This window comes from Danio rerio, chromosome 4 (assembly GCF_052040795.2).
Source record: "Danio rerio strain M-AB ecotype USA chromosome 4, GRCz13ab, whole genome shotgun sequence".
NCBI classification, from domain to species: Eukaryota; Metazoa; Chordata; class Actinopteri; order Cypriniformes; family Danionidae; genus Danio; species Danio rerio.
The window spans coordinates 37,600,447-37,627,197 of record NC_141024.2 but is presented as its reverse complement, the minus strand read 5'-3'; the positions used below and the strand labels follow the sequence as shown (position 1 = coordinate 37,627,197).

General features: G+C 41.4%; 2 protein-coding genes and 12 non-coding genes across 14 annotated transcripts in view; 12 read left to right on the top strand and 2 right to left on the bottom strand.

Moving 5' to 3' along the window:
• LOC141381693 (uncharacterized) overlaps positions 1-26,751 on the top strand; it is an 835,171-nt gene that overhangs the window by 74,079 nt on the left and 734,341 nt on the right. The gene's annotated exons all lie outside the window — the stretch shown is intronic.
• zgc:173705 overlaps positions 1-26,751 on the bottom strand; it is a 129,939-nt gene that overhangs the window by 70,164 nt on the left and 33,024 nt on the right. The window lies entirely within an intron of this gene.
• trnat-agu (transfer RNA threonine (anticodon AGU)) lies at positions 2,000-2,073 on the top strand. The gene has a single exon. It is a non-coding gene; the product is annotated as a tRNA-Thr (tRNA).
• On the top strand, positions 3,345-3,418 carry trnat-ugu (transfer RNA threonine (anticodon UGU)). Its single transcript has one exon. It is a non-coding gene; the product is annotated as a tRNA-Thr (tRNA).
• Positions 4,113-4,201, top strand: trnar-ucu (transfer RNA arginine (anticodon UCU)). The gene is given in 2 exon segments: positions 4,113-4,149; positions 4,166-4,201. It is a non-coding gene; the product is annotated as a tRNA-Arg (tRNA).
• trnat-ugu (transfer RNA threonine (anticodon UGU)) lies at positions 4,947-5,020 on the top strand. Its single transcript has one exon. It is a non-coding gene; the product is annotated as a tRNA-Thr (tRNA).
• On the top strand, positions 5,207-5,280 carry trnat-agu (transfer RNA threonine (anticodon AGU)). The gene has a single exon. It is a non-coding gene; the product is annotated as a tRNA-Thr (tRNA).
• Positions 6,064-6,152, top strand: trnar-ucu (transfer RNA arginine (anticodon UCU)). Its single transcript is given in 2 exon segments — positions 6,064-6,100; positions 6,117-6,152. It is a non-coding gene; the product is annotated as a tRNA-Arg (tRNA).
• On the top strand, positions 7,718-7,791 carry trnat-agu (transfer RNA threonine (anticodon AGU)). The gene has a single exon. It is a non-coding gene; the product is annotated as a tRNA-Thr (tRNA).
• Positions 8,225-8,313, top strand: trnar-ucu (transfer RNA arginine (anticodon UCU)). Its single transcript is given in 2 exon segments — positions 8,225-8,261; positions 8,278-8,313. It is a non-coding gene; the product is annotated as a tRNA-Arg (tRNA).
• On the top strand, positions 9,063-9,136 carry trnat-ugu (transfer RNA threonine (anticodon UGU)). The gene has a single exon. It is a non-coding gene; the product is annotated as a tRNA-Thr (tRNA).
• On the top strand, positions 9,323-9,396 carry trnat-agu (transfer RNA threonine (anticodon AGU)). The gene has a single exon. It is a non-coding gene; the product is annotated as a tRNA-Thr (tRNA).
• trnar-ucu (transfer RNA arginine (anticodon UCU)) lies at positions 9,833-9,921 on the top strand. The gene is given in 2 exon segments: positions 9,833-9,869; positions 9,886-9,921. It is a non-coding gene; the product is annotated as a tRNA-Arg (tRNA).
• Positions 23,825-23,943, bottom strand: LOC137494131 (5S ribosomal RNA). The gene has a single exon (XR_015489677.1). It is a non-coding gene; the product is annotated as a 5S ribosomal RNA (ribosomal RNA).

Here is a 26,751-nt window from a genome sequence, read left to right as displayed (position 1 = left end):
AATCCTTAAGAACGCTGCTCGTTCAAGAGGGCTTTGGACGATGCCTTTATAAAGCATAGTGTGGTAATGCCTAACCAATTGGACTTTAATATTTCAAGTCCAGACATTCCCACATGCAGCGCTACCGATGTTAGTTTTTTTTTTTTTTTTTGGAATTAAACATTTAGCCTGTGTCGAGGTCGTTTGGCGCTGTGGCTTAGTTGGTCAAAGTGCCTGTCTAGTAAACAGGAGATCCTGGCTTTGAATTCCAGCAGTGCCTTGTCCGCAGTTGGCTGTTCTTTCACGGGCCAGAGAGTACTAAAAAGTGCTTTCTGTCCAACAGTTCTAGAGTAAGCAGAGCACTTAGGCTCTGTGGCGCAATGGATAGTGCATTGGACTTCTAGGCTGTGAGCTGAGCCATTCAAAGGTTGTGGGTTTGAGTCCCACCAGAGTCGAAAGCTTTGCTCTTTTTCTTCACTGACTTAAGGTGTGGTGCGTTTCTAACATTTTAGGCATCTGTCCATCCCGTTTTGCTTCTTTCTTTCATTGCGCAGTGCAGGCTCAGATACTAGGGGTACTCTACAATAAAGCCGATGACTTAATTGAGCTGTTTTAAATAAGGGAGATTAGAAAACGGTGTAGGGCCTAGTGGGCTTGAGGAATGACTCGTCGGCAACCTGTGGTTTTGGGGAAAAGTAACTGCCACCTATTGTTGAGATCATGCCTTTTGGATTTGTCGTACAAGAGCCTCTTTATGCATGTGCAAAGTAACTGAGTATAAAGCACAGTAAATTTTGCTTACCCCCCCACTGTCTTAAGCCTGATTTATACTTCTGCGTCAGGTAACCGGCGTAACCCACGGCGCAGGCAACGCGTGTGGCTGTGCATTTATACTTCTGCGCGCTGTCTCTGTCGGTCTGCATTAACACTTCCGAAACGCTAGTTGGCAGTGAGGTGTAAATGTTCCTCTGTGTCGAGTTTCTTCGCTACTTTTTTGCATTTCCTGAACACTTCCGGGATGTACAAGTGGCTCAAACTCGCTCATTTTGAGGCAGGAACCGGCGGACGTGCAACAAATTTAACTATGAGGTAAACACAAAACAAAACTTTCCATCCGGAGCTCCTTCACGGTACTCCACACTTGTAAACAATCGCTCGCGCGGCGTCGCGCCATTCTTGCGCCTCTCGGTCCCGCCCAGACTCGTCAGCGCTACCAAGCCGACCAATCACAGAGCTTACGCTACGCGTCGTTGCGACGTGTAGTTACATTTTTTGAGAGGTGCACGTCAGCGACGGCGATGGCCACAGCGAAGGGCTATGCGTCAGCGCCGTAGCATACGCCGACGTTTGACGCAGAAGTATAAATCAGGCTTTAGATGAAACTGCGTTTGGAAGTATCGTATCCAGAGGTTTTTTCTTTTAGTGTTAAGACTAAGTTGGCCAGAGCACCTGTCTTGGGAACAGCAGGTGCTAGGTTCAAATCCAAACTGCACCTTTCCCTCAGATGATGGGAAAGTGGCTTTCTGATCTGAAACTCTTTCAATGGCCGATAGCATATGTTTGTCCTGATTTCCATTTTCCGAGCTGACTCTGGGTTTGGATGACATGGTCAGGCTTGAGACATGATCATCCAGACTCTAAAAGACCGCGTCCGGCTTGTCAGCATTTTCTGCATCCTGACATGCTGGTTTTTGTTGTGTATTATTTTTTCTTCTTCGATTTTTGTTATCGGGCAAATGTCTCTTCCTGTGAATATCTGTGGCGCTGTGGCTTTGCTGGTCAAAGCGCCTGTCTTGTAAACAGGAGATCCTGGGCTCAAATCCCAGCAGCGCCTTAGTCCAGGTGGTGCGTGTGCTTGTTTTATAGAGCTCACCGGAATGAATTATAAAATTGTATAGCTTTGAGGCGTAATGAATAGTGCGACAAATAGAGTTAAACAACCTCTTTGCTTGCCATTTTAAGACTTGCTGTCTTTTTTTAGTCTCTGACTGCAAAAACGTCTTGCCTCCTATTCAGCGTTGGCGCTGTGGCTTAGTTGGTCAAAGCGCCTGTCTAGTAAACAGGAGATCCTGGGTTCAAATCCCAGCAGTGCCTAATGTGCATGTTTCGTGTTTGCTTTTTGTTAAGAGTAACGAGTGTTTACGCAGCGGGATGTTTAGCAGTCGGTTTCTTAACAAAACTCAAATCCTTAAGAACGCTGCTCATTCAAGAGGGCTTTGGACGATGCCTTTATATAGCATAGTGTGGTAATGCCTAACCAATTGGACTTTAATATTTCAAGTCCAGACATTCCCACATGCAGCGCTACCGTTGTTAGTTTTTTTTTTTTTTTTTTTGGAATTAAACATTTAGCCTGTGTCGAGGTCGTTTGGCGCTGTGGCTTAGTTGGTCAAAGTGCCTGTCTAGTAAACAGGAGATCCTGGCTTTGAATTCCAGCAGTGCCTTGTCCGCAGTTGGCTGTTCTTTCATGGGCCAGAGAGTACTAAAAAGTGCTTTCCATCCAACAGTTCTAGAGGAAGCAGAGCACTTAGGCTCTGTGGCGCAATGGATAGCGCATTCGACTTCTAGGCTGTGAGCTGAGCCATTCAAAGATTGTGGGTTCGAGTCCCACCAGAGTTGCAAGCTTTGCTCTTTTTCTTCACTGACTTAAGGTGTGGTGCGTTTCTAACATTTTAGGCATCTGTCCATCCCGTTTTGCTTCTTTCTTTCATTGCGCAGTGCAGGCTCAGATACTAGGGGTACTCTACAATAAAGCCGATGACTTAATTGAGCTGTTTTAAATAAGGGAGATTAGAAAACGGTGTAGGGCCTAGTGGGCTTGAGGAATGACTCGTCGGCAACCTGTGGTTTTGGGGAAAAGTAACTGCCACCTATTGTTGAGATCACGCCTTTTGGATTTGTCGTACAAGAGCCTCTTTATGCATGTGCAAAGTAACTGAGTAGAAAGCACAGTAAATTTTGCTTCCCCCCCACTGTCTTAGATGAAACTGCGTTTGGAAGTATCGTATCCAGAGGTTTTTTCTTTTAGTGTTAAGACTAAGTTGGCCAGAGCACCTGTCTTGGGAACAGCAGGTGCTAGGTTCAAATCCAAACTGCACCTTTCCCTCAGATGATGGGAGAGTGGCTTTCTGATCTGAAACTCTTTCAATGGCCGATAGCATATGTTTGTCCTGATTTCCATTTTGCGAGCTGACTCTGGGTTTGGATGACATGGTCAGGCTTGAGACATGATCATCCAGACTCTAAAAGACCGCGTCCGGCTTGTCAGCATTTTCTGCATCCTGACATGCTGGTTTTTGTTGTGTATTATTTTTTCTTCTTCGATTTTTGTTATCGGGCAAATGTCTCTTACTGTGAATTTCTGTGGCGCTGTGGCTTAGCTGGTCAAAGCGCCTGTCTTGTAAACAGGAGATCCTGGGCTCAAATCCCAGCAGCGCCTTAGTCCAGGTGGTGCGTGTGATTGTTTTATAGAGCTCACCGGAATGAATTATAAAATTGTATAGCTTTGAGGCGTAATGAATAGTGCGACAAATAGAGTTAAACAACCTCTTTGCTTGCCATTTTAAGACTTGCTGTCTTTTTTTAGTCTCTGTCTGCAAAAACGTCTTGCCTCCTATTCAGCGTTGGCGCTGTGGCTTAGTTGGTCAAAGTGCCTGTCTAGTGAACAGGAGATCCTCGGTTCAAATCCCAGCAGTGCCTAATGTACAGGTTTCGTGTTTGCTTTTTGTTAAGAGTAACGAGTGTTTATGCAGCGGGATGTTTATCAGTCGGTTTCTTAACAAAACTCAAATCCTTAAGAACGCTGCTTGTTCAAGAGGGCTTTGGACGATGCCTTTATAAAGCATAGTGTGGTAATGCCTAACCAATTGGACTTTAATATTTCAAGTCCAGACATTCCCACATGCAGCGCTACCGTTGTTAGTTTTTTATTTTATTTTTTGGAATTAAACATTTAGCCTGTGTCGAGGTCGTTTGGCGCTGTGGCTTAGTTGGTCAAAGTGCCTGTCTAGTAAACAGGAGATCCTGGCTTTGAATTCCAGCAGTGCCTTGTCCGCAGTTGGCTGTTCTTTCATGGGCAAGAGAGTACTAAAAAGTGCTTTCCGTCCAACAGTTCTAGAGAAACTGAGCACTTAGGCTCTGTGGCGCAATGGATAGCGCATTGGACTTCTAGGCTGTGAGCTGAGCCATTCAAAGGTTGTGGGTTCGAGTCCCACCAGAGTCAAAAGCTTTGCTCTTTTTCTTCACTGACTTAAGGTGTGGTGCGTTTCTAACATTTTAGGCATCTGTCCATCCCGTTTTGCTTCTTTCTTTCATTGCGCAGTGCAGGCTCAGATACTAGGGGTACTCTACAATAAAGCCGATGACTTAATTGAGCTGTTTTAAATAAGGGAGATTAGAAAACGGTGTAGGGCCTAGTGGGCTTGAGGAATGACTCGTCGGCAACCTGTGGTTTTGGGGAAAAGTAACTGCCACCTATTGTTGAGATCACGCCTTTTGGATTTGTCGTACAAGAGCCTCTTTATGCATGTGCAAAGTAACTGAGTAGAAAGCACAGTAAATTTAGCTTCCCCCCACTGTCTTAGATGAAACTGCGTTTGGAAGTATCGTATCCAGAGGTTTTTTCTTTTAGTGTTAAGACTAAGTTGGCCAGAGCACCTGTCTTGGGAACAACAGGTGCTAGGTTCAAATCCAAACTGCACCTTTCCCTCAGATGATGGGAGAGTGGCTTTCTGATCTGAAACTCTTTCAATGGCCGATAGCATATGTTTGTCCTGATTTCCATTTTCCGAGCTGACTCTGGGTTTGGATGACATGGTCAGGCTTGAGACATGATCATCCAGACTCTAAAAGACCGCGTCCGGCTTGTCAGCATTTTCTGCATCCTGACATGCTGGTTTTTGTTGTGTATTATTTTTTCTTCTTTGATTTTTGTTATCGGGCAAATGTCTCTTACTGTGAATTTCTGTGGTGCTGTGGCTTAGCTGGTCAAAGCGCCTGTCTTGTAAACAGGAGATCCTGGGCTCAAATCCCAGCAGCGCCTTAGTCCAGGTGGTGCGTGTGATTGTTTTATAGAGCTCACCGGAATGAATTATAAAATTGTATAGCTTTGAGGCGTAATGAATAGTGCGACAAATAGAGTTAAACAACCTCTTTGCTTGCCATTTTAAGACTTGCTGTCTTTTTTTAGTCTCTGTCTGCAAAAACGTCTTGCCTCCTATTCAGCGTTGGCGCTGTGGCTTAGTTGGTCAAAGTGCCTGTCTAGTAAACAGGAGATCCTGGGTTCAAATCCCAGCAGTGCCTAATGTACAGGTTTCGTGTTTGCTTTTTGTTAAGAGTAACGAGTGTTTATGCAGCGGGATGTTTATCAGTCGGTTTCTTAACAAAACTCAAATCCTTAAGAACGCTGCTTGTTCAAGAGGGCTTTGGACGATGCCTTTATATAGCATAGTGTGGTAATGCCTAACCAATTGGACTTTAATATTTCAAGTCCAGACATTCCCACATGCAGCGCTACCGTTGTTAGTTTTTATTTTTATTTTTTGGAATTAAACATTTAGCCTGTGTCGAGGTCGTTTGGCGCTGTGGCTTAGTTGGTCAAAGTGCCTGTCTAGTAAACAGGAGATCCTGGGTTTAAATCCCAGCAGTGCCTAATGTACAGGTTTCGTGTTTGCTTTTTGTTAAGAGTAACGAGTGTTTACGCAGCGGGATGTTTAGCAGTCGGTTTCTTAACAAAACTCAAATCCTTAAGAACGCTGCTCGTTCAAGAGGGCTTTGGACGATGCCTTTATAAAGCATAGTGTGGTAATGCCTAACCAATTGGACTTTAATATTTCAAGTCCAGACATTCCCACATGCAGCGCTACCGATGTTAGTTTTTTTTTTTTTTTTTGGAATTAAACATTTAGCCTGTGTCGAGGTCGTTTGGCGCTGTGGCTTAGTTGGTCAAAGTGCCTGTCTAGTAAACAGGAGATCCTGGCTTTGAATTCCAGCAGTGCCTTGTCCGCAGTTGGCTGTTCTTTCACGGGCCAGAGAGTACTAAAAAGTGCTTTCTGTCCAACAGTTCTAGAGTAAGCAGAGCACTTAGGCTCTGTGGCGCAATGGATAGTGCATTGGACTTCTAGGCTGTGAGCTGAGCCATTCAAAGGTTGTGGGTTCGAGTCCCACCAGAGTCGAAAGCTTTGCTCTTTTTCTTCACTGACTTAAGGTGTGGTGCGTTTCTAACATTTTAGGCATCTGTCCATCCCGTTTTGCTTCTTTCTTTCATTGCGCAGTGCAGGCTCAGATACTAGGGGTACTCTACAATAAAGCCGATGACTTAATTGAGCTGTTTTAAATAAGGGAGATTAGAAAACGGTGTAGGGCCTAGTGGGCTTGAGGAATGACTCGTCGGCAACCTGTGGTTTTGGGGAAAAGTAACTGCCACCTATTGTTGAGATCATGCCTTTTGGATTTGTCGTACAAGAGCCTCTTTATGCATGTGCAAAGTAACTGAGTATAAAGCACAGTAAATTTTGCTTACCCCCCCACTGTCTTAAGCCTGATTTATACTTCTGCGTCAGGTAACCGGCGTAACCCATGGCGCAGGCAACGCGTGTGGCTGTGCATTTATACTTCTGCGCGCTGTCTCTGTCGGTCTGCATTAACACTTCCGAAACGCTAGTTGGCAGTGAGGTGTAAATGTTCCTCTGTGTCGAGTTTCTTCGCTACTTTTTTGCATTTCCTGAACACTTCCGGGATGTACAAGTGGCTCAAACTCGCTCATTTTGAGGCAGGAACCGGCGGACGTGCAACAAATTTAACTATGAGGTAAACACAAAACAAAACTTTCCATCCGGAGCTCCTTCACGGTACTCCACACTTGTAAACAATCGCTCGCGCGGCGTCGCGCCATTCTTGCGCCTCTCGGTCCCGCCCAGACTCGTCAGCGCTACCAAGCCGACCAATCACAGAGCTTACGCTACGCGTCGTTGCGACGTGTAGTTACATTTTTTGAGAGGTGCACGTCAGCGACGGCGATGGCCACGGCGAAGGGCTATGCGTCAGCGCCGTAGCATACGCCGACGTTTGACGCAGAAGTATAAATCAGGCTTTAGATGAAACTGCGTTTGGAAGTATCGTATCCAGAGGTTTTTTCTTTTAGTGTTAAGACTAAGTTGGCCAGAGCACCTGTCTTGGGAACAGCAGGTGCTAGGTTCAAATCCAAACTGCACCTTTCCCTCAGATGATGGGAGAGTGGCTTTCTGATCTGAAACTCTTTCAATGGCCGATAGCATATGTTTGTCCTGATTTCCATTTTCTGAGCTGACTCTGGGTTTGGATGACATGGTCAGGCTTGAGACATGATCATCCAGACTCTAAAAGACCGCGTCCGGCTTGTCAGCATTTTCTGCATCCTGACATGCTGGTTTTTGTTGTGTATTATTTTTTCTTCTTCGATTTTTGTTATCGGGCAAATGTCTCTTACTGTGAATATCTGTGGCGCTGTGGCTTTGCTGGTCAAAGCGCCTGTCTTGTAAACAGGAGATCCTGGGCTCAAATCCCAGCAGCGCCTTAGTCCAGGTGGTGCGTGTGCTTGTTTTATAGAGCTCACCGGAATGAATTATAAAATTGTATAGCTTTGAGGCGTAATGAATAGTGCGACAAATAGAGTTAAACAACCTCTTTGCTTGCCATTTTAAGACTTGCTGTCTTTTTTTAGTCTCTGTCTGCAAAAACGTCTTGCCTCTTATTCAGCGTTGGCGCTGTGGCTTAGTTGGTCAAAGCGCCTGTCTAGTAAACAGGAGATCCTGGGTTCAAATCCCAGCAGTGCCTAATGTACAGGTTTCGTGTTTGCTTTTTGTTAAGAGTAACGAGTGTTTACGCAGCGGGATGTTTAGCAGTCAGTTTCTTAACAAAACTCAAATCCTTAAGAACGCTGCTCGTTCAAGAGGGCTTTGGACGATGCCTTTATATAGCATAGTGTGGTAATGCCTAACCAATTGGACTTTAATATTTCAAGTCCAGACATTCCCACATGCAGCGCTACCGTTGTTAGTTTTTTTTTATTTTTTGGAATTAAACATTTAGCCTGTGTCGAGGTCGTTTGGCGCTGTGGCTTAGTTGGTCAAAGTGCCTGTCTAGTAAACAGGAGATCCTGGCTTTGAATTCCAGCAGTGCCTTGTCCGCAGTTGGCTGTTCTTTCACGGGCCAGAGAGTACTAAAAAGTGCTTTCCGTCCAACAGTTCTAGAGGAAGCAGAGCACTTAGGCTCTGTGGCGCAATGGATAGTGCATTGGACTTCTAGGCTGTGAGCTGAGCCATTCAAAGGTTGTGGGTTCGAGTCCCACCAGAGTCAAAAGCTTTGCTCTTTTTCTTCACTGACTTAAGGTGTGGTGCGTTTCTAACATTTTAGGCATCTGTCCATCCCGTTTTGCTTCTTTCTTTTATTGCACAGTGCAGGCTCAGATACTAGGGGTACTCTACAATAAAGCCGATGACTTAATTGAGCTGTTTTAAATAAGGGAGATTAGAAAACGGTGTAGGGCCTAGTGGGCTTGAGGAATGACTCGTCGGCAACCTGTGGTTTTGGGGAAAAGTAACTGCCACCTATTGTTGAGATCACGCCTTTTGGATTTGTCGTACAATAGCCTCTTTATGCATGTGCAAAGTAACTGAGTAGAAAGCACAGTAAATTTTGCTTCCCCCCCACCACTGTCTTAGATGAAACTGCGTTTGGAAGTATCGTATCCAGAGGTTTTTTCTTTTAGTGTTAAGACTAAGTTGGCCAGAGCACCTGTCTTGGGAACAGCAGGTGCTAGGTTCAAATCCAAACTGCACCTTTCCCTCAGATGATGGGAGAGTGGCTTTCTGGTCTGAAACTCTTTCAATGGCCGATAGCATATGTTTGTCCTGATTTCCATTTTGCGAGCTGACTCTGGGTTTGGATGACATGGTCAGGCTTGAGACATGATCATCCAGACTCTAAAAGACCGCGTCCGGCTTGTCAGCATTTTCTGCATCCTGACATGCTGGTTTTTGTTGTGTATTATTTTTTCTTCTTCGATTTTTGTTATCGGGCAAATGTCTCTTACTGTGAATATCTGTGGCGCTGTGGCTTAGCTGGTCAAAGCGCCTGTCTTGTAAACAGGAGATCCTGGGCTCAAATCCCAGCAGCGCCTTAGTCCAGGTGGTGCGTGTGATTGTTTTATAGAGCTCACCGGAATGAATTATAAAATTGTATAGCTTTGAGGCGTAATGAATAGTGCGACAAATAGAGTTAAACAACCTCTTTGCTTGCCATTTTAAGACTTGCTGTCTTTTTTTAGTCTCTGTCTGCAAAAACATCTTGCCTCCTATTCAGCGTTGGCGCTGTGGCTTAGTTGGTCAAAGTGCCTGTCTAGTGAACAGGAGATCCTGGGTTCAAATCCCAGCAGTGCCTAATGTACAGGTTTCGTGTTTGCTTTTTGTTAAGAGTAACGAGTGTTTATGCAGCGGGATGTTTATCAGTCGGTTTCTTAACAAAACTCAAATCCTTAAGAACGCTGCTTGTTCAAGAGGGCTTTGGACGATGCCTTTATAAAGCATAGTGTGGTAATGCCTAACCAATTGGACTTTAATATTTCAAGTCCAGACATTCCCACATGCAGCGCTACCGTTGTTAGTTTTTTTTTTTTTTTTTTTGGAATTAAACATTTAGCCTGTGTCGAGGTCGTTTGGCGCTGTGGCTTAGTTGGTTAAAGTGCCTGTCTAGTAAACAGGAGGTCCTGGCTTTGAATTCCAGCAGTGCCTTGTCCGCAGTTGGCTGTTCTTTCACGGGCCAGAGAGTACTAAAAAGTGCTTTCTGTCCAACAGTTCTAGAAGAAGCAGAGCACTTAGGCTCTGTGGTGCAATGGATAGTGCATTGGACTTCTAGGCTGTGAGCTGAGCCATTCAAAGGTTGTGGGTTCGAGTCCCACCAGAGTCAAAATCTTTGCTCTTTTTCTTCACTGACTTAAGGTGTGGTGCGTTTCTAACATTTTAGGCATCTGTCCATCCCGTTTTGCTTCTTTCTTTCATTGCGCAGTGCAGGCTCAGATACTAGGGGTACTCTACAATAAAGCCGATGACTTAATTGAGCTGTTTTAAATAAGGGAGATTAGAAAACGGTGTAGGGCCTAGTGGGCTTGAGGAATGACTCGTCGGCAACCTGTGGTTTTGGGGAAAAGTAACTGCCACCTATTGTTGAGATCATGCCTTTTGGATTTGTCGTACAAGAGCCTCTTTATGCATGTGCAAAGTAACTGAGTAGAAAGCACAGTAAATTTTGCTTCCCCCCCCCACTGTCTTAGATGAAACTGCGTTTGGAAGTATCGTATCCAGAGGTTTTTTCTTTTAGTGTTAAGACTAAGTTGGCCAGAGCACCTGTCTTGGGAACAACAGGTGCTAGGTTCAAATCCAAACTGCACCTTTCCCTCAGATGATGGGAGAGTGGCTTTCTGATCTGAAACTCTTTCAATGGCCGATAGCATATGTTTGTCCTGATTTCCATTTTCCGAGCTGACTCTGGGTTTGGATGACATGGTCAGGCTTGAGACATGATCATCCAGACTCTAAGAGACCGCGTCCGGCTTGTCAGCATTTTCTGCATCCTGACATGCTGGTTTTTGTTGTGTATTATTTTTTCTTCTTCAATTTTTGTTATCGGGCAAATGTCTCTTACTGTGAATTTCTGTGGCGTTGTGGCTTAGCTGGTCAAAGCGCCTGCCTTGTAAACAGGAGTTCCTGGGCTCAAATCCCAGCAGCGTATAGTCCAGGTGGTGCGTGTGCTTGTTTTATAGAGCTCACCGGAATGAATTACAAAATTGTATAGCTTTGAGGCGTAATGAGTAGTGCGACAAATAGAGTTAAACAACCTCTTTGCTCGCCATTTTAAGACTTGCTGTCTTTTTTTAGTCTCTGTGTGCAAAAACGTCTTGTGTCTTATTCAGCATTGGCGCTGTGGCATAGTTGGTCAAAGCACCTGTCTAGTAATCACGAGATCTTGGGTTCAAATCCCAGCAGTGCCTAATGTAAAGGTTTCGTGTTTGCTTTTTGTTAAGAAGAACGAGTGTTTACGCAGCGGGATGTTTAGCAGTCGGTTTCTTAACAAAACTCAAATCCTTAAGAACGCTGCTCGTTCAAGAGGGCTTTGGACGATGCCTTTATATAGCATAGTGTGGTAATGCCTAACCAATTGGACTTTAATATTTCAAGTCCAGACATTCCCACATGCAGCGCTACCGTTGTTAGTTTTTTTTTTTTTTTTTTTTTGGAATTAAACATTTAGCCTGTGTCAAGGTCGTTTGGCGCTGTGGCTTAGTTGGTCAAAGTGCCTGTCTAGTAAACAGGTGATCCTGGTTTCAAATCCCAGCAGTACCTTGTCTGCAGTTGGCTGTTCTTTCATGGGCCAGAGAGTACTAAAAAGTGCACCTTTCCCTCAGATTATGGGAGAGTGGCTTTCTGATCTGAAACTCTTTTCAATGGCCGATAGCATATGTTTGTCCTGATTTCCATTTTCCGAGCTGACTCTGGGTTTGGATGTAATGAAACTGGAGGTACCAAAAAACACATAACACATGATTTAGGATAGATTAAATAAAAATAAATTCATGCATTTTTTGCTTTGATCTTGAACAGAGGCCAGGTTACCGGTTAGGTTTGAGACATAATCATCCAGACTCTAAAAGACCGCATCGGTCAGAGAGAGGAATATCCGGTACCATATGTAAAATTTTTTTATTGATGACCGCCCCGCCCCTTTTGGGTGGGGCTTCCGTTGTAAACCCCACCCCCTTTCCGTTAATTAGATTCTTATCAGGTTAATTAAATTAATATTTCCGGTAATTAGATTCTTATCAGTTTAATTAAATTAATAATACCTGTAATTAGATTCTTATCAATTGAATAAAATTAATAATTCCAGTATTATTACATTAAAATTAGATATTTTAATATTATGAAATGGATGTTAATGAAATAAATTATATCAACCGTTATTAAAACTATATTATAATTATACACTATTATACAGTATTATATATTAATTATTGTAATAAATTATGTTATTATAATTATACAATATTATATTGTCATTATTGTTTTAAATTATGTTATTATAATTAAATTATATACTATTATGTTAATATATTATGTTAGAATTAATAAGCTAAGGTATATGCACCGCTGTGTTGCCTTTGCTCTGTTATGGTCAGAACTGCGTGTCTGTGTATGTGTGTGCGTCTCTCCGGCTCGGGTGTTGGTGTGTTGAGAGGCTCTGGCTGTGCCTGCGTGGGTGTATGTGTGCGGGAAATTTGAACCGGTTGAATCATGCTTGAGAATGATAAAAGACATCTGATGACTGTTACAGCGTATGCATGTATCTGATAAGCGAACATTATGACATCGGTTGGTAAATAAACGCAAACGTCCGTTTACATGGTTATCGTTCGGTCCGGCTCTTTCCAGCTGTTAAAGCGTGAGACTGTGTTTGTGTGTGTGTTTGCGTCTCTCTGGTACGGCTCTCGGTCTGTTTGTATGTCTCTCTATGTGTGCGAATGAGACAATGATTGTTCAACAAAAACAAAAATATTCATCCATCATGATTATTATGGTTGTTTAACTTTGTTTCAATGTTATAATAAACTATAAACGATTAACTGTGTTGTATGATCCATTTCTAATGTAAAGCTTATCTCATACAATTTTTTAATCTATCTATGATGCAAACTGTGAATAAATGTTCAATTACAAGTAATTTATAATCATACACAATGAATATTAAATATCATAAACACTCAACACGATTTGTATGGTATATTATTTTGGCTCAATATAGAAATATTGGAAGAAATGAATTTAAAAAACTGTATTTAATAAACCATTATCATTTTGGTATGATGTTTTACTCAATACCACGTTGTTACATATTTTAATCCAGGCGAATGATAACCTCTTAAATCATTTTATTGATTGCCGCAACTAGGTTATATATTGTTTACATTAATAATCTGGCATACGCCAGATAATCATTATTGAATGTCTTGTTTTAGTCTATTTAATTTTATTTTATACTAACATTAAACTGCGTGTACGTTTCTTTGAATTTGGCTGTCTGTTATGCAAACCGTCGTGCGGCACCTCTGTCAAACTAATTTCCTCAGCGCAGCATGAAGCGCCTTCAGGTCTCTGTGATAAGGTTATAGCCGTTGTCCGTTGTAATAAACAGTAGTGATCCGGACAGATCTGTGAACACGAATAGCGGGTGGTTCCGCTAAGGTCTTTTGATACCGATAAGACCACGGATCTCTGAGCACAAACATAGACCTCTAGCGCCATCTAGTGTTTACTCAACAAATACATATATTCATTTTATTCTCTTATTTTCAGCCAATACAAATGAAATATATTTAACCTTATCTGAATAATAAACGTGTATTACGTCAACGTAGATGCAATAGTATAAAAGACCATATTAGTTACTGTAGTAGCTATTTTCTCTAAGGAGGCTCTCTCAGTGGTCAAGAAACAAAGTCTTACCCGGGATGTCTTTTACAAGTTTTATTCTTTATAAAGAAGATCACAGTCATACAGCAACAACAGTTTCTGCAGAGTGAGATCCTAAAGCCAAGTGTGTTCACCCTTTTATCTGGTTTGTACTGCTTACGAGGTCAACTCCCAATAAGGCCTCATCTACAATTACGTCAGGCGTCTTCTGCTGTTCGTGCGATATGCTCATAACAACCACACATCCTTCTTAGGATAATGAAAAAGCTTTCACCTAAAGAAATATAGTTATCTATAAAAATGTACACATAGGTTTTATGATGAACATATGGAGAACACAGATACACACACATGTAATAATGAGTCTTAGACAAGTATCTAACATATAAAGCTCATCTAAAAATGAATTTCCATTACAATTCCTCTCTTTTTATCATTCATTGATAACTCATCATCAAATTCATTTTCCACAGGCTTTCTAAAATCACACTAATTATAAATCTCATTCTGATTATATTGATCATGCTGATTACACAAATCATTAAACAGGTTTCTGCACACATTAATACACTAGAGATGTTCAAACCCTCTTCTTAATATAGTTTCCCCATTAAGATTTACTTTTCAAAACATCCCTCTTCCCTGGGAGCCGGGCTAAACGAATAATCACTGTTATTGCGCTCCTGACCGAAGTCAGACCCTCAGTCACCCCTCAGAGGTTTCCATCACAGAAATTGCCTGTTATTTGCACACTATTAATTGATTTTACAAAATTCAGAAACATTTGTCAGTTAATTAAAATAATTAACCCTCTACATTGTTAATTAAATCATAATACTCATAAACATAGGAACACGTTGTTGTTTCTGTACTCTTAAACATACATCACATTTACACTCTTCTCTCGATTTTCATGCAAATGATCACTCTTTTAAGACTTGTTACAGAACATACAACTCATGCAGTTTGCTGTTTTTCTTTGGATAGACCCAAAATACATGTAAGCAAGCAAATAGTCGTCTCAAAATTCAAACAAAAAGTCAGATCCATTAGCATTTTCTCAATTAAGTAACAGCCGTCACTTAAATCTGTTCTCAATCTGTTTACGGGTTTTCTTTGTTCATATCCACATATCTGCTGCTATCATCAAAGTCATAATCAAATTCATCCCCCATATCAATATTCATACCCTCTTTGTTGACAGCCATCTTTACCATCTGAAGGGATGTTGTAGATGTAATCAGTCTGCCCACTGACCATGATATAAATCTGAAAATACATGGCAGACAACACAATAACACTAGACCCACCCCCAATACAGGTAACACCACAGTAAAGGCCCAGTAGATTCAGTTTCCCCACTTAAATGACAGCCAATCTAGCCATCAGTTGTTAGCGTTCTTAGGCACTTTTACGGCCAATCTCATATCAACTACAATGCCAGTAATGTTTTGTTGTAATCAGGTTAATTAAGGTGACACTAGCAGCAATGCCACTGTTGTTCTCCTCAGACCACACATTCCTTGCACACAGAATGGATGCCAGCAATCTTTTCGCCCATCTTCAGATCCTTAATGTGATGGTCAAGCACAGCTTTTTCACCTCTCTTTTGGTTGCCTTCTCCTCCGTCTGATTGCTGCTTGGTGTTGTATTCAGAAGTTACTGTTTCACACACACACCTCTTGACTTTGTTGTTGTTTCTCCCCAGCTGTGACCTTGCTTCACTCAGATATCAGCCTGCTCTTTTCCTTCAGACAGCTTCAGAGCCCCTCTTTCTCTCCTACTCCCTCGCAGAATCCTCCTCAGGTGGTGGAATTTTCCTGCAGTGCCCAGCGTGCACCCACGTCGCCCGGTCCGCGACCTTCACCGCTGTCTCAGTGGTCAGCACTTGAAATGGACCCAGCCAACGTTTCGCTCTCCAGCTCTTCCTCCTCAGGTCCCTTATCACCACGAAATCGCCAGGCCTCAGATTGTGTAGTGGTCTGTCAGCTGCCTTCCCCAATGCGGCCTTTACCTGCACACAAACATTGGACAACACATGAGACATTTCTTTATAGTAATTCAACATGTCATTCTCACACACATCTGTTGAGGGCAGCTGCTGTTTACCCCCATTCACACCTACACGCGGTGGTCTGCCAAAGACAATTTCAAACGGGCTCAAATTAATTTTTGGTCTTTTTCTCATTCTCATGTACATCAGGACAATGGGTAGAGCTTGAACCCATGTAAGCCCTGTGTCTTCACAGCATTTTGCCAATTTGTTTTTCAGTGTACCATTTTCTCTCTCGACAGCTCCGCCTGAAGCTGGATGGTAACTGCAATGTGTTCTCAAATCAATTTCCAAATATTGGCCTTCTTGTTTAATTGCTTCATTAACAAAATGGGTACCATTATCTGAGCTTATTTTTTGTGGTATTCGCCATCTCGGCACGATTTCAGTCAGTAACGCTTTTTGCTACCGCAGCCGAATCTTGTTTTGAGGTTGGAAAAACTTCAACCCACTTTGACCACATGTCAACCATCACCAAACAGTACCTTTTCCCATTGCATGGGGACAATTCAATGAAATCCATCATCAAATATTCAAAAGGCCCTGTTGGAGGTGGATGAGATGATAGTGGAACCTTTATCGCTCTGGCCACATTATGTGTGTTGCAAATTACACATCGTCTACAGAAATTGTCCGCAAATGTAGTGAACCCCTTTGTGAACCACAGTTCGTTCATTTGCGCAACCATTGCTGTTTTTGACACATAATCTTTACCGTGAAGTAATTTCGCATAATGTTGGAAAAAATGTTTTGGTGAACACGCCTTGCCCTCAGCACACTTCCACACATTATCTTTCATCACACAGCCAGACTGTCTCCACTTGTTTTTTTTTCTCCTTTCCCGTCGCGAAGGTCTGCATATCCTGCAAAGAAGAACACACGTCATTGTCATTATCAACAGATAGCAGAGAACATTCAGAGTTTTCAAGTGGTTCGTCAGAGAGGTCAGGTCGTGGCGTACACACCTGTTCAAGTGCTGTTAAACAACAATGATGCTCTTCCCCATCCTCCTCAGTAGGAAGAAGAGTAGCTGCATTCAAACCAGTACATCGTTTAACAGTCACATTTGGCATATCTAACAAGATAGTGTGATATCTCAGCCAGCGAGCTGTTGACAGATGCTATGTTTTTTGTTCTTGAAGTATCATGGACACAGAATGTGGCACCATCAGTATCAGATCAGAATAACCAACAAAATCTCTTAAAGCCATAACAGCTTTTTCCGCAGCCGCCACTGCTCTTAAGCAACGTGGCAGGCCTGCTGCTACAGGGTCAGGTTTGCTCGAAAAGTAGGCCACAGGTCGCAATCTACCTCCATGATCCTGTAGGAGCAATGATGTCATGAACCCATTTCTCTCATCTACCCTCTGAACAAATGGTTTTGTTGGTATAGGTAAACCCAATGCAGGGGCCTCAGCCATTTGTAATTTCATGTTTACAAATGCCTGCTCTGCCTCTGTCGTCAACTCTAGTTTGTCCGTGGATTTCATCCCCTTCCCTAATGTTAGGGCTCTATTCCATAATTTGGAATAAATGTGCGACAATATGAACACATTCCCAAAAAAAAAGACAACATTTGTTTTTTTGTCAGCGGTTTTGGTACATTTTTTATACCACTAACCCTTTTTTCAGACAGAGATTTACTGTGTGGTGTAATGACGTGCCCCAAAAATGTTACCTTTTGTTTAACAAACTGCAATTTTGTCAAACTGACTTTGTGGCCCTCCTTAGCCAGGTGTTTAAGGAGAGTCACAGTGTCTTTCACACACGTCTCTTCATTCTCAGCACATATCAACAAGTCATCAACATACTGTAGCAAAGCAGTTCCAGCTGTCAGGGTCAAAGGTTCCAAACTTCTTAACAACGCTTCATTGTACAAAGTTGGAGATGCTGTAAAACCCTGACACAGACGTGTAAAGGTGTAGCCTTTTCCATTGAAATTAAATGCAAACCAAAATTGACTGTCTTTGTCCACTGGCACACTGAAAAATGCATTTGCCAGATCAACCACTGAATAGAATTGTGATTTTTCAGGAATTTGTGACAAAATCGTGTACGGATTTGGAACTAATGGAGCCCTTTGTTTGACAGCTGCATTTACTGCTTGTAAATCCTGTACAAAACGCCATTCTGTAGGCATCCCATTATCCCTTATCTTTTTAACAGGAAAAATAGGGGTGCGAACCTCAGAATTGTTGCATGGTACAATAACACCCTGTTTCAGTAAAGGCTCAAATACTGGGGTAATACCCTCAATGGCTTCCCTTTTCAAAGGATATTGTTGTTGACATGGTCTGTAATCAGATTTTGCAGTGATTGTGACTGGCTCACAACCTTTAATCAAACCAACATCATACTTGCTTTTAGCCCACAGTTCGCTGGGTATTTCTGCTAAAGCTGGTTTTATGTCTGCAGCGTTAAAGTCAACCATGCAAGAATTCTTCACGCACACTTTGTCAATAGCAGTCACAGTTTTTGAAACAGCTGTTTTGTTTCACTGTTTACTCTAAATGCTTCTGCGCTTTTGCTAAATTCCATCCCTCTTTCTCTATTCTCCCAGTCATCAGCTTCAACACACTGCTTCACAAACGGCCCTAAATCAGCCCAAGATTGTTGTTTACCCTTGAAAACTGATATGTGAGGCACAGCCTGTGCTGACAAGAGATAGAATGAACGCTGCTCTTCTGACAGAGACACTGAAACTGCACAAAAACTGCCATTCCAGTACATTTTCTCCAATTTCAAAGTTTCCTGTTCATCTTTCTCAAACCAAGCTTTTTCAAAATCATCATCCCTATCAATTACGACATGTGCCGTACAATGCAGTTCACCAGGAGACATTATGTCACTGTTAAAAGGTTTAACACGTTCTTTAGCCAATTTGCAAATTGAATTAGCCCATTCATTGTCTTCAATGAGCCATTAATAGGCCCACTTCGGCTCTTGTGATTCAATTTGTAAACAACAAAATTCCTCCCCTTCAATCACTCTCACACCAGAGGAATCTGCCGTTAAAATCAAGTTTAGTTTACACAAAATGTCCCTTCCGAGGATGGGAATGGGGCATTTTGGTGAACAAACAAATGCATGTCTGAAAATTTCACCCCCCTCTGTCTCACAGGTCAGCGGAGCTGTAAATCGCTTGATGGCTTTATGACCAGATGAAGACAGAGACTCGTGCAATTTGGTTGATAGAGGTATTTCACACTGTAAGTCACATGATCGTATACAAGATCTGCTAGCTCCGCTATCAGCTAGAAACTCAACTATTGTACCCCCAACTTTCATGCAATATTGTGGCATGTCTAGAAATGCTTCATTATTAAACAATAATGCCATTTCATCAGAAAAATGATCAACATTACTGTGATCAAAATTACAGTGGGAAATGCAAGCTTTTTCTTCATTGCAGAGAGCCAGTATATCAGTGTATGTGAATATGTGTGTATAAAAATGTGTTTGCATTTAAACATGCATTTAAACATGTTAGTAAAAAATGTTCACTTCCCTTTACTGTAGCTGTTGGCTGCTTGCCCAGACCCTCTCAATTCTGCTCTTCCAGCTCCGTTGTTGGTTTGCGCCTTTCGGGTCAATCCTTGACCAAAAGTCCATCTCGGTGGCAAGCACAGACATTTGGTACAGTTTCTCGTCACGTACACCACAGGCTCTGCAGATTTAATCGCCATCCGTCACATTCCAGTTTCTCCATCTTCTGGTATCTTTCTCACCCTTGACACCTTTGTCGCCTTTGAACTTGTGATATCCTTGGTTGTCAGGTCTTGGTTGGATCTTTGGTTGGCCACTTGTATCAGAGCCATGCACAGCTGCCTTTCTGCTTTCTTCTTGTCTTGCTCTTGCTTCACTGTCAGCTTGTCTTCAGCATGTTGAGCACACAGCAGAATGTCCGTTAAATGTCCATTTCTCCAGTTCAAACAGATGTCCTCCACTCGCTCGAGGTGGGAATTTCGTTGGTGCGGTCGGAGGTCTTCTGGGACAGTAGCAGTTGAGGTCTGGGTCAGTTCTCAGGGCTCGCAGCTCAGCCACGGGATAGTGATCGTACGGCGGTACATGAATGGAAACAGATATATAGAAAAGATTAGTAATGCTAATTAATCTTTCATTCACACTTTCACATTTTTTCACTTGCTTTTTCCTTCACTTTATCTCCTTCATTCTTTTCCCTACATGCCACTTCTTCATTCTCTTTCCTTACATGCCAGCTGCCTCTGCAGTATTTTCCTTTTTGCCTCTTATCTGCCTTTTTGAGCCAACAATCAACAGTGTCTCCACACGACACACACACATGCCTTTCACAAAAACAACCTGCTTTTCCTTCTGCCTTCTTAATCAACTCTTTCAATTTGTTTAACCTAGTAACACTCAACATTCCCTTTCCCTCAGAAACTTGTGATACTTTATTAGTTTACCTATATCTTGCATGCTTTTTTTCCATATAATTTTTTCACATATTCCAAAACACCGGTCTATCATATCTTCGTACTTTGTTTTGAGACGTCCCCATGCTGGTAAAAACCTCCCCTGGACTTTGTCGGTACCTATTAATCTGTCGGACGTCTCCAACAGATTTCAATTTTTCACCTAAAATCGACAAGTTAAGCTTTCCAGCTCTATTTCTCGTGGCACACAATTTCACTTTCCTTTTAGAAGTAAATCGCCCGGCCCCTGATTTCAACCTCCTTCTGGAAGTAAATCGCACAGCCTGGATTTCAGCTTCTTTTTGGAAGTAAATTGTACAGCCCCCTGATTTCAACCCCCTCCCGGGAGTAAATCGCAGTTAGCTAGCCGAACGTATTAAAAAGGTCTTGATCTTAGACAGGCGCCAGATCTCACTTGTATAAGGTCTTGATCTAAGCTAAACGCCAGATCTCACTTGTAACAACGGTCTCAATCTCCGCCCGATGTCCGATCTCACTTTCATTAATCACGCCGCTATCCCACAGAGACAGATCTACCAGCATGGTGAGGCCCAATTTGCAGTAAAAACCCTTCTAATTATTTTTGATCACAATAATCAAATACCCAAAACTTGTTAAATTTCCTTTTTTTAACAATAAACAAAGAATTTGTTTCTTACCAGAGAGTTCAGATGCCACTGAGTTCTTTTCCCAGATGTCAGTGGGGTCCCCCTCCAAGCCCGGCGGTCGGCCCCTCAACCTTCAATCGAGCGGGGCAGGGCTGTGACACGAAGTCCCAGGATGATCAGTCACCGTCCGCAGGGTCCGATAAAGTTCCTCCAAGACATCCCACTATTCTGACACCAAATTGTAATGGCTATTTTCTCTAAGGAGGGTCTCTCAGTGGTCAAGAAACAAAGTCTTACCCGGGATGTCTTTTACAAGTTTTATTCTTTATAAAGAAGATCACAGTCATACAGCAACAACAGTTTCTGCAGAGTGAGATACTAAAGCAAAATGTGTTCACCTTTTTATCTAGTTTGTACTGCTTACGAGGTCAACTCCCAATAAGGCCTCATCTACAATTACGTCAGGCGTCTTCTGCGGTTCGTGCGATATGCTCATAACAACCACACATCCTTCTTAGGATAATGAAAAAGCTTTCACCTAAAGAAATATAGTTATCTATAAAAATGTACACATAGGTTTTATGATGAACATATGGAGAACACAGATACACACACATATAAAAATGAGTCTTAGACAAGTTTCTACTATATAAAGGTCATCTAAAAAATGAATTTCCATTACAGCTCACACTCAATTAAAGTGACAGTGCATTGATAATGACCAAAACACATTGAATGACAGTAAAAAGCAATTTTACCCAATAAATGCTTTAATAATGTCAAATGGTTTATATATAGTCAATCAAATGAACTTAAAACGATTAAAAACGGCAACAAACATTTATTTAGGCCCGAACTACAAAACCAAATGTAAAACAAATTTAGTATCAATTTTGCTTAAGTTGCACACTAGTGTTTTAGGAGAGGGGAAATAGAATATTTACGGGATTTGTAGTCCATAGTGAAGTGTATTGTGGGTAGTGTAGTTCGACACGCATGCTGGATTATGTGAGCTCGCTGTGTTCTGTGCAGCTGAGCAGAGGAAGAAAGTTTAAATCAGCTTTGTTTTATGTTCACTCGAGTTATTCCTACCGGGGGCTGTTTGCACTGTGAATCTGACAACATGAAAATAAGTAAAAGAATGGCATGCATTGGTTACTTTTATCCGTCTCATCATCTGCACGAGCATGAATTAATGAGCTGTTGTTCTGCCGCTGGACATCACTGAAGCAGAGAAAGTAACACTAGTTTGATCATGTATAAATATCATTATAACTATGTTGTATAAATATGATTATAACTAGGTCTACAGCAACCTGATAATCAAAAAAACAAATGACATGATATCACAGGCGATTTTCTTGTAGAATGTAGACACTTCTCATATAAGTTAGCTTGAGAAGCATACAGTACTATTTGATCTATAAAATGTGTAAAATAAACATTTGCAGGTTAAAGTAACAGCATAGGAGGGGCCTTGGTGCAGATGAAAAGTTTAAAAAGTGTATTTGTATATAGAGAGACATGGGTAACTAGATAGAATAGACAGAGATAGGTTGATCTCTGCAGCAGCTGCTGAAGAGCTGCGCGCTGCAGATGCAGCTGGTGTGAAAGGCAAACGCCTGCGTGCTGCTACTGCTCGACATACGCGCTGCTCACGCTCTGCTCACGCGACGCTGAAGCTTGCGGTGTGAAACAGGCGTTAGCCTTACGTCTCCGCACATGGACAAACCAGCAGACTGAGCTCACTGTAGAACATCTTAAATGTTGTTTTGGTCATTCTAAAATGCCTTAACTGTTTCAGTATTATTGTATGTTATTAATTACCTCAGAGCGTCTGGAGCGTGTCAAGATATCCGCGTCTCATGGCTTTCAAAGCCCCCACGTGTTCATTGTGTGTCAGCATTGTCTTCTGAGACGCAATTACATTTATTAAATAAAAAATTATTGCCGCAGCTTCTTCTACCGCAATAAATTCTGTTTTTACTGTTGATATTTGGCGCAAGTTAATCAGAAAGTGACGATTGTGTTCTCTTGACTTGTTGGATGAAAACGCTGCTTTATTCGCATCTTTTAGGCGTTATTCCAGTTTTGCACAAATTTATGTAATATATTTGGATGGAAACATAGATATTGCCTACATTTTTGTCACGCACAGAACAAAGTCACTTACGAGAATGGCTTGTTCTTTTTTCATAAATAATTAGCTTAACCTTTGACATGTACTGTTAGTAGATTAATGGGATTACTATTCTTTCTAAAATGTATTTTTAGTACTACATACCTTCTAAATGTTATCAACCTCTATCACTTGATCAATAAAAAGGCAGACACACAAGTGCACTGTTAAATCTATTAAAACTGATAAACGTGTATAAAAGTTTAGAAACATTTTATAAACGTCACACTTTACATTACTCATTTTATTATACTTAAATATTTAAATACTTTAAATTAAAAATTACGCATTAACTTGAGCAGCTGTTTTCCCAGGCTAACTGTCTTTGTTTCACTGATGGTTGCTCCTTTTTAAATATATACGCTCATATTTGCTATAACTTTGCATGAGCAGATCAAGTTCAGCTGGAGAAAGAAATGGTGATCTCTTTTTTTAAGATGTTGTCATTGTCACTCGTAATATCTGCGCTCCATTGATAATGTCTTTTTTTAAGTCACAGTGTGCGTGCTTAACTCTGAGTTGGTCTACTCAAAGTTGATTGATCTAACTCAGATCAGCTATTCTGAAACCGAAAAGTTTTTAATCTCTCTGTAAATCAACTCAGAGTTCAAGTTTAAACTCCGAGTTGTTTGTAACTCCTTACTGAAACAGGCCCCAGGTAAGGAAGTGAATGCCAATTGTATTTGTTTTGTTTTAGTTCAGAATAGAATTCTTTTTATGTTTCTAGCGAGGTAAGGGGTTTGCTTATAAGTTAGAATTGTTTTGTTATATTTATTTCTTTGATTTGGCTTCACTAGTGTCCCCTTACTCTTGAGTTGACCTAATTTTGTTTGATACTTTGTTTAATTTATTACTTTATTATTGTAAATATTTTTTCTTATTGTATACATATTTGGGCATTATTCTGATTTCACTTTTTTGTACATTAAATCACTTTTGTTGGCAGTTTTGGTGTTTATGTCTTTTACTTTCACCCATCATCTTGTAACAGTACCACACCTTTTAAATGTTATTACTTTTACCCTAGACTAACATCAAAGAGGTAGTAACACAAATGAAGGACTTCGAAAAGCTTACAGCACCTGGTATTGCCAGGCGGTCTCCCATCCAAGTACTAACCAGGCCCGACCCTGCTTTACTTCCGAGTTCAGATGAGATCAGACATTTCCAGGGTGGTATGGCCGTAAGTGAGAGAGGCTGTCAAGAGTTGGCTATTTAAAACAGGCGCAGCACCAGGGACCGAGCACAGCTCAGCTGGCATCGACACAGCACCGACAGAAACAATGCCCTTGAAGGCAAGAAAAAATAATGGCAGCGGAGCTGTGGCACAGGGAAGTGTATCAGCTGCCAAATGAAAGACTTCGAAAAGCTTACAGCACCTGGTATTCCCAGGCGGTCTCCCATCCAAGTGTAACAGGTGTACTATATTTATTTATTATTGGACCAGACAATAAAACCAGAAGATTACAAGGTAAGTAAAAGGGGGTGGGGGTGAAACTGAGCAATAACCAAAGACAAACTGAATGTTTTAAATACAAAAATAGTATTACTTAAGATTGTATGAATTTTTTCCTTTTCGTATTTGTCTTAGTAAACAATACTTACATCAGTAACATAACTATTTATAAACAACCCCAGGGTGCACCTACTTTACAATTATTTTAAATCAAACACAAATCACAATAAATGAATTCAAGTTTAAACAAAAGAAACCATAAAATAACACAAATAAATTAGTGTCGTTGTTCACTCTAAAATTGGTGAAATCAGTTCAATTCAGATAAAGTTCTGTTTTTTCCCCGTCAAGAAAATCAGTCCTTAGAGCTGCATTAAAAAATCGCAGTCCAATAAAGGAATTAACTTTTTGGCAAATTCTTACTTTATTCGGTGAAATAAGGATAAATTGAAATATGTGTACTTCACAATTTTTCAGGTCGACGTAGGAGGCTCGCCATCAATACAAGGTATCCAGTGAAACTGGGAAAATGTCTTCAGAAAAAAACCTGGCCTGATCACAGACCAGAATATATAAATAAGTTTAATATGTTCAAAATAATTTCAAAAACATACAAATTATACAACACGTAGAACAAATAAAACACATACACACACGTTTACCATAAAATGAGCTAATATAATGGAATACCTGTCAAATTCGCGATGTCTATATCACTCTATGGTCTTCTCACACACACGCGATTGCAAAATGGCGTCAGCGCACAGTAAACGCAATGCAACATGCAGTCTGACTTCAACACACTCTTAAATACACTAACACTTTTGCAGGTACAACTTGATTTAGTACAACTACAATCACTTTTAAACTGTTTGGGAATCATAACATACTGTATTTTAATCTTTTTGTTCAAGTTTGCTCCTCTATTATTCTGCCAACCGGTCTCGTCTCTACTCTCTCTCTGTGGCAAGCTGGAAGGGGCGGAGCTAACAACCCGCTCTTACGATTGGTTGTTACTTTACCTCAAACTACATTTGTATACATGAATTTTATTTTGTTTATCATATTTATAAAGACTTGTAGATATAATAATAATATGATTATACTTTAACTATTTCACTAGGGTTACATATGTTTCTGCAACTATTGTCGGTAAGATGACTTTCAGTTTTGCCATATAAACGACAGAGCATAAGAACGACAAGAATGGGATTCGATGGACTCGGCCACCCCGTCATGTATGTACTCACTTTCCTGATATGGGCTGGAATATAGGATTTCTGTATGTATTTGCTGCTATTTTCGGTAAAGATGACGTTAAATTTTGCAACAACATCCTTCAAAACGATAAAAGAGTGAGAGTAAAAACACTTCTACAGAAACACCAAGATCTCTCAAATGCCAGAACATATGAGCGACGAGGATGGGATTCGAACCTACGCGTGCAGAGCATAATGGATTAGCAGTCCATCACCTTAACCACTCGGCCACCTCATCACATACTTTCTCTCTTCTCTGGTGGAGGCCGGACTATGGCACATATTTATATATATATATGTATGTTTCTGCAACTATTTTCGGTAAGATGACTTTCAGTTTTGCCATATGAACAACAGATTAAATGAACGACAACAATGGGATTCGATGGACTCTTCCACCCCGCCATGTATGTACTCACTTTCATGATGGGGGCTGGACTATGACATTTCTGTATGTATTTGCTGCTGTTTTCGGTAAAGATGATTCGATGGATTCGAACCCACGCGTGCAGAGCACAACGGACTAGCAGTCCATTGCCTTAACCACTCGGCCTCATCACGTACTTTCCTTATTCTCTGGTGGAGGCCGGACTGTGGCACATAATTGTAAATGTATGTTTCTGCAACTATTTTTGGTAGGATGACTTTCAATTTCGCCGTATGAACGACAGAGCAAATGAACGTAAAAATGGGATTCGATGGACTCGGCCACCCCGTCATGTATGTACTCACTTTCCTGTTGGGGGCTGGACTACGGCATTTCTGTATATATTGGCTGCTATTTTCGGTAAAGATGACGTTAAATTTTACAACAACATCCTTCAAAACGATAAGAGCGTGCGAGTAAAACACCTTCCACGGAAGCACCGGCCTCTTTCTAACGCCAGAGCTTTTGAACGACAAGGATGGGATTCGATGGACTCTTCCACCTCGTCATGTATGTACTCACTTTCATGATGGGGGCTGGACTATGGCATATGTTTGTATTTTCAGCTATTTTCGATAAAGATGACGTTAAATTTTGCAACAACATCCTTTAAAACGCTAAAAGAATGAGAATAAACGAACTTCTACAGAAACACCATGATCTCTCGAATGCAGGATTAAATGAGCGACGAGGATGGGTTTCAAACCCACTCATGCAGTGCACAATGGACTAGCAGTCCATTGCGTTAACCACACTGCCAACATGTCTTGTATTTTCCTTTTTCTCTGGTGGAGGCCGGACTGTGGCGCATATTTGTATATGTATGTTTCAGCAACTATTTTCGGTAAGATGACT